Below are 7885 nucleotides of genomic sequence, written 5' to 3'. Positions count from 1 at the left end.
ACAAACACACAGGTCCGAATGTCAGCTGGAAATATTTTTATCTCAGATCTCTGTAACCAAGAGTTACTCAGGCAGATGAGGGATGTAGAAGAAAGATTGTCCAAAAAATAATCCTCTGTCATCAAAAACAAGAATCCTTTTGGGTGTGTTGCCTGTCACCTACTGGGTTCAGGGATACCTCATGCAGCCGGAGAGGAATTTGGAGTGGGGAGGTGTCCTAGCCCACATTCCAAATAATGGAATGAGATAGTGGGAGGAGGTCCTGCTGAAAGAAGAGCAGAAATTAGTTCTAAATATAAAACCAGGAACCCTAGTAATGATAATCTCTGCCACAGAAGCAGACAAATTAAAATAATTAACATGTGGTTACATGTGAAGAGCAAAGCACACGGTCCAAAATAGAGTAACCATACTTTGAATGTATCCAAGGATAGTAGGGATTATTGAGACGTGGCTGCAAAAATATCAGGAATGGGATTTAAATGCTGAAGGATAAAGCATACTGGTAAAAGAGAGAGAGAGGAGGGGGGAGAGGGAAGGTGAGGTGTTTATTAGCAATAACCAATGAAGCAATAAGAAATGTTGTAATGCAGTGGAAACAAGAAATGGAGCTGTTAGGCAGATAAAAACAAAATTCACATGGGTAGAGATAATAGATAATAAATGAATAATTACACTAATAACATGCTCTAATAGTGGAAGAGTGATTCAGAGAGAAATATGCAAACATGAAAAAATGTGTTCAGGGATTGTTTCTACCCTAACATGTGAAAATGGGAGGATTCACTATTTAATGTAATAATGGAGAATGAAGCACAGCAGATAAAACTAGACACAGGGGAAACATTTTGGTAATAAAAACCATAATGTAATGTTTCCTAAGAAAATAATAAAGAAGGACAAAAATATTGTGAGAAACCGGGCTAATAGGTCAGAGAAAGTCCAGTTTTCAGAGGTTGAACATGGAACATGGGTAGAAAAAGGCCAACAACACTGGCAAATAATGAAGTGGAGTAACAATGGTAACCGTTTTAAATAGTGATCAGAGTGCAGGAAATATTTTCCTCTAATAGGAAAGTAACTAAAAATATGTTATTAGCTGGTAAAAAGTTGAACAGAGTGACCCTTAGGTAGTTGGAGCGAATCCCTTACTCAGTTATAGCGAACAATTGGCAATAACACACCATTCCCCCCATAACGTCCATTGTAACGAGCTTTATCTGTATGCCACAATGAGTCCTAACATGAGGTAATGAAGTCCAAACACGAGGTTAAACTAGTGAAGAAAGCCAACATGGGTTTATGGGTGGAGGAGCAGAGAGTGCAGCCTCCACTCACCCCATTGTGGGGAGCTTGAGTTGTGGAATGTTTTGAGTTTTTGGCCAGGTGATCCAGCTTTCATCATTTCTTCATAAAGTTATATTAGCTTTGCTTGGGAATTCACAAGCAATTCTTAACAGCTAGCCAATTGTATTTGGCTGGAAATGCTGCCGTGTAAACAAAGGTGAAGATTAAAATCTTCACACGCTGACCTAAATTCTTTGCTCCATACTTTGAGAACCTGAAACAGACAGGAGCAAACATATAACCATATATAACCATATAACAATTACAGCACGGAAACAGGCCATCTCGACCCCTCTAGTCCGTGCCGAACACATAATCTCCCCTAGTCCCATATACCTGCGCTCAGACCATAACCCTCCATTCCTTTCCCATCCATATAACTATCCAATTTATTTTTAAATGATAAAAACGAACCTGCCTCCACCACCTTCACTGGAAGCTCATTCCACACAGCTACCACTCTCTGAGTAAAGAAGTTCCCCCTCATGTTACCCCTAAACTTCAGTCCCTTAATTCTCAAGTCAGAACAGATTACATGTAAGAAATGCATACTATTGCCGAATAGTTTACTATAATTGCATCCTTTAAATTTTGAGCATAAAGTGAGTTAAAATTCCCTTAGAATTCAGCAATCTGTTTAGATAGGAATAAAATAAAAGAGTGTAAAACTCATCCGTGCTTGGTCTCTGATGCTTTGCTGAGGAGACTTTAATTATGCAGTGTTAACTAATTCATCTGTCTTGTGTTAAACCTGACATACTTTTACCAAGGTCTATGATGGAGTTAAAGGGAAAGGGAAAGGGTTTCTTAAATGTGTGAGCGTAGAGACAGAGGGGTGTAAAATGAGGGTAGAAGCAATAGGTAGCAAGGTGAAAAGTAAAAGTGGCAGGCAGACAAAACCAGGGCAAAAATCAAAAAGGGCCACCTTTCAACAAAATTGTATAAGGGGTAAGAGTGTTGTAAAAACAAGCCTGAAGGCTTTGTGTCTCAATGCAAGGAGCATTCGTAATAAGGTGGATGAGTTGAATGTGCAGATAGCTATTAATGACTATGATATAGTTGGGATCACGGAGACATGGCTCCAGGGTGACCAAGGCTGGGAGCTGAACATCCAGGGATATTCAATATTCAGGAGGGATAGAGAGAAAGTAAAAGGAGGTGGGGTAGCGTTGCTGATTAGAGAGGAGATTAACGCAATGGAAAGGAAGGACATTAGTTTGCAGGATGTGGAATCGGTATGGGTAGAGCTGCGAAACACTAAGGGGCAGAAAACGCTGGTGGGTGTTGTGTACAGGCCACCTAACAGTAGTAGTGAAGTTGGAGATGGTATCAAACAGGAAATTAGAAATGCGTGCGACAAAGGCAAAACCGTTATAATGGGTGACTTCAATCTACATATAGATTGGGTGAATCAAATTGGCAGGGGTGCTGAGGAAGAGGATTTTTTGGAATGTATGCGGGATAGTTATCTAAATCAACATGTAGAGGAACCAACGAGAGAGCAGGCTATTTTAGACTGGGTATTGAGTAATGAGGAAGGGTTAGTTAGCAGTCTTGTTGTACGTGCCCCCTTGGGCAAGAGTGACCATAATATGGTTGAGTTCTTCATTAGGATGGAGAGTGACATTGTTAATTCAGAAACAATGGTTCTGAACTTAAAGAAAGGTAACTTTGAGGGTATGAGACGTGAATTGGCCAAGATTGACTGGCAATTAATTCTAAAAGGGTTGACGGTGGATATACAATGGAAGACATTTAAAGACTGCATGGATGAACTACAAAAATTGTTCATCCCAGTTTGTCAAAAGAATAAATCAGGGAAGGTAGTGCATCCGTGGATAACAAGGGAAATCAGGGATAGTATCAAAGCGAAGGATGATGCGTACAAATTAGCCAGAAAAAGCAGCATACCGGAGGACTGGGAGAAATTCAGAGACCAGCAGAGGAGGACAAAGGGCTTAATTAGGAAAGGAAAAATAGATTATGAAAGAAAACTGGCAGGGAACATAAAAACTGACTGCAAAAGTTTTTATAGATATGTGAAAAGAAAGAGATTAGTTAAAACAAATGTAGGTCCCTTGCAGTCAGAAACGGGTGAGTTGATCATGGGGAACAAGGATATGGCGGACCAATTGAATAACTACTTTGGTTCCGTCTTCACTAAGGAAGACATAAATAATCTGCCGGAAATAGCAGGGGACCGCGGGTCAAAGGAGTTGGAGGAATTGAGTGAAATCCAGGTTAGCCGGGAAGTGGTGTTGGGTAAATTAAATGGATTAAAGGCCGATAAATCCCCAGGGCCAGATAGGCTGCATCCCAGAGTACTTAAGGAAGTAGCTCCAGAAATAGTGGATGCATTAGTAATAATCTTTCAAAACTCTTTAGATTCTGGAGTAGTTCCTGAGGATTGGCGGGTAGCAAACGTAACCCCACTTTTTAAGAAGGGAGGGAGAGAGAAAACGGGGAATTACAGACCAGTTAGTCTAACATCGGTAGTGGGGAAACTGCTAGAGTCAGTTATTAAAGATGGGATAGCAGCACATTTGGAAAGTGGTGAAATCATTGGACAAAGTCAGCATGGATTTACAAAAGGTAAATCATGTCTGACGAATCTTATAGAATTTTTCGAGGATGTAACTAGTAGCGTGGATAGGGGAGAACCAGTGGATGTGGTGTATCTGGACTTCCAGAAGGCTTTCGACAAGGTCCCACATAAGAGATTAGTTTACAAACTTAAAGCACACGGCATTGGGGGTTCAGTATTGATGTGGATAGAGAACTGGCTGGCAAACAGGAAGCAAAGAGTAGGAGTAAACGGGTCCTTTTCACAATGGCAGGCAGTGACTAGTGGGGTACCGCAAGGCTCAGTGCTGGGACCCCAGCTATTTACAATATATATTAATGACCTGGATGAGGGAATGGAAGGCAATATCTCCAAGTTTGCGGATGACACTAAGCTGGGGGGCAGTGTTAGCTGTGAGGAGGATGCTAGGAGACTGCAAGGTGACTTGGATAGGCTGGGTGAGTGGGCAAATGTTTGGCAGATGCAGTATAATGTGGATAAATGTGAGGTTATCCATTTTGGTGGCAAAAACAGGAAAGCAGACTATTATCTAAATGGTGGCCGACTAGGAAAAGGGGAGATGCAGCGAGACCTGGGTGTCATGGTACAGTCATTGAAAGTGGGCATGCAGGTGCAGCAGGCAGTGAAGAAAGCGAATGGTATGTTAGCTTTCATAGCAAAAGGATTTGAGTATAGGAGCAGGGAGGTTCTACTGCAGTTGTTCAGGGTCTTGGTGAGACCACACCTGGAGTATTGCGTACAGTTTTGGTCTCCAAATCTGAGGAAGGACATTATTGCCATAGAGGGAGTGCAGAGAAGGTTCACCAGACTGATTCCTGGGATGTCAGGACTGTCTTATGAAGAAAGACTGGATAGACTTGGTTTATACTCTCTAGAATTTAGGAGATTGAGAGGGGATCTTATAGAAACTTACAAAATTCTTAAGGGGTTGGACAGGCTAGATGCAGGAAGATTGCTCCCGATGTTGGGGAAGTCCAGGACAAGGGGTCACAGCTTAAGGATAAGGGGGAAATCCTTTAAAACCGAGATGAGAAGAACTTTTTTCACACAGAGAGTTGTGAATCTCTGGAACTCCCTGCCACAGAGGGTAGTCGAGGCCACTTCATTGGCTATATTTAAGAGGGAGTTAGATGTGGCCCTTGTGGCTAAGGGGATCAGAGGGTATGGAGAGAAGGCAGGTACGGGATACTGAGTTGGATGATCAGCCATGATCATATTGAATGGCGGTGCAGGCTCGAAGGGACGAATGGCCTACTCCTGCACCTAATTTCTATGTTTCTATGATGGGTGTTATTCCTTCGGTAGAGGTTAAGTGTCCAAAGTTTCATCCCCAATTGATAACACTAAATGATTTCACAGTCAAATTTGCAATTCATACTCTGCCTAAAGTGTTCATTTCACTGAAGTCAAAGGAATGTATTTGAGGGGTGGAGCACAAGTGCTGGAGCAACATTTCAGCCAGTTAGGGATATCTACCAAGGATGGATGTTGAATACTGAATGACTATTTATAAAATAAATTATTTCTCAGGAAGATTTCAAAAATGCCAAGTTCCACAAGGCACCTAATCAAAACTGGGACAAGTGATTTGGAAAATATTCAGGAGTTGTGATCAATTGACTTTGGACATGATGATCCAATGAAAAGCCACAGCCCAGGAAGGTTTATAAATGGAGTATTAACCTTTGATATATTGGTATTCATGCATGATGAAGTCTCAGCTCAAATATTGAAAATAATATTTCCACACTTTTTCTATATGAGTGAGCTAATATATAAGGGATGTGAGGAGGATGCTAGGAGACTGCAAGGTGACTTGGATAGGCTGGATGAGTGGGCAAATGTTTGGCAGATGCAGTATAATGTGGATAAATGTGAGGTTATCCATTTTGGTGGCAAAAACAGGAAAGCAGACTATTATCTAAATGGTGGCCGATTAGGAAAAGGGGAGATGCAGCGCGACCTGGGTGTCATGGTACACCAGTCATTGAAAGTAGGCAGGTACACAAAAATGCTGGAGAAACTCAGCGGGTGCAGCAGCATCTATGGAGCGAAGGAAATAGGCGACGTTTCGGGCTGAAACCCTTAGGAGAACTTCTTCAAAGTAGGCATACCTTGAGGAGATATCGCAGTGGAGTAGACAAAGTGTTCAAGAAGGAACTGCAGATGCTGGAAGCATGCAGGTGCAGCAGGCAGTGAAGAAAGCGAATGGTATGTTAGCTTTCATAGCAAAAGGATTTGAGTATAGGAGCAGGGAGGTTCTACTGCAGTTGTACAGGGTCTTGGTGAGACCACACCTGGAGTATTGTGTACAGTTTTGGTCTCCAAATCTGAGGAAGGACATTATTGCCATAGAGGGAGTGCAGAGAAGGTTCACCAGACTGATTCCTGGGATGTCAGGACTGTCTTATGAAGAAAGACTGGATAGACTTGGTTTATACTCTCTAGAATTTAGGAGGTTGAGAGGGGATCTTATAGAAACTTACAAAATTCTTAAGGGGTTGGACAGACTAGATGCAGGAAGATTGTTCCCGATGTTGGGGAAGTCCAGGACAAGGGGTCACAGCTTAAGGATAAGGGGGAAATCCTTTAAAACAGAGATGAGAAAACCTTTTTTCACACAGAAGAGTGGTGAATCTCTGGAACTCTCTGCCACAGAAGGTAGTTGAGGCCAGTTCATTGGCTATATTTAAGAGGGAGTTAGATGTGGCCCTTGTGGCTAAGGGGATCAGAGGGTATGGAGAGAAGGCAGGTACGGGATACTGAGTTGGATGATCAGCCATGATCATATTGAATGACGGTGCAGGCTCGAAGGGCCGAATGGCCTACTCCTGCACCTAATTTCTATGTTTCTATAAACTTCCCAATGGGGTGAACAACTCTCCAAAGCAAATCTTTCTCCATCCAGAGCTTTCAACACACTCATACATTTCCATGTTGTATCCCTTCCTCGCATGTGGGCTTGCCACCAAACTGAGACCCTTGATCCATGCAGTTAGTTAGTTAGTTTAGTTTATTGTCACATGTACTGAGGTTCAGTGAAAAGCTTTTGTTGCATGCTAACCAGTCAGCAGAAAGAATTCATGATTACAATCGAGCCATTCACAGTTTATAGATACATGATAAAGGGAATTACCCTTTATCATGTATAAAGGGAGCGCCGCGGCAGCAGTGAGTGAGTTGCTGGCATGATCCCCAACCCCCTCCTTCTCAACGCTCCTGCCCTTCCCGCAACTTTACCCCTGGCCAGACTCACCACATGCTGTGAAAGGAACTACCCCCCAATTGGTCCCTTGAACTAGTATTGTAATTCAATAAGATCACAACTGATTCAACTTATCCCGGTGTGCTCCCGTTTTTCCCACCATCTCTCCACCTTCCGTTACCCTCCACCTCCCACCCATTCAGTAATTCAGAATGAAGGAGATTTGGAAGCCTTGGGCAAATTAAATTGTTACTTTCTTTATTTGTATTCTTTATTTTTACAGAGAGGAGAACAATCTGCGCATGAGATTTTTTTTAAAAGCCGACTGACTTGCCTACCCTGAGTAATTACTCACGGCATGTGCCTGTTCTGGAGATGTGCATTTTCACACTTCTATACCTTTTGCCCGATGGGAGGGGAGAAGAGGGAGTGGCCAGGGTGCGACTCGTCTTTGATTATACTGCTGGTCTTGCCGAGGCAGCGTGAGGTATAAATTGAGTCAATAGAAGGGAGGTTGGTTTGTGTGATGGTCTGGGCTGCTTCTCTGCAGATAGACAATGGTTTACAAAACTGAACACAAGATCAAGGAGCAGTTAGCCCAATCACCCACCTATGGAATTTGGAACATGCACACTGTGAATGTATAGCATTCTGGTATATTCACAGTGAATACTATAATAATTGAACAAAGGACATTGTGGATCAAAACATTGCTAATAGATTTCAGCTTTATTGTGCCTCCTTCTGAT

The sequence above is a fragment of the Amblyraja radiata genome, chromosome 3, assembly GCF_010909765.2.
Source record: "Amblyraja radiata isolate CabotCenter1 chromosome 3, sAmbRad1.1.pri, whole genome shotgun sequence".
Classification (NCBI taxonomy): Eukaryota; Metazoa; Chordata; class Chondrichthyes; order Rajiformes; family Rajidae; genus Amblyraja; species Amblyraja radiata.
Note: the sequence above shows the minus strand (reverse complement) of the source record.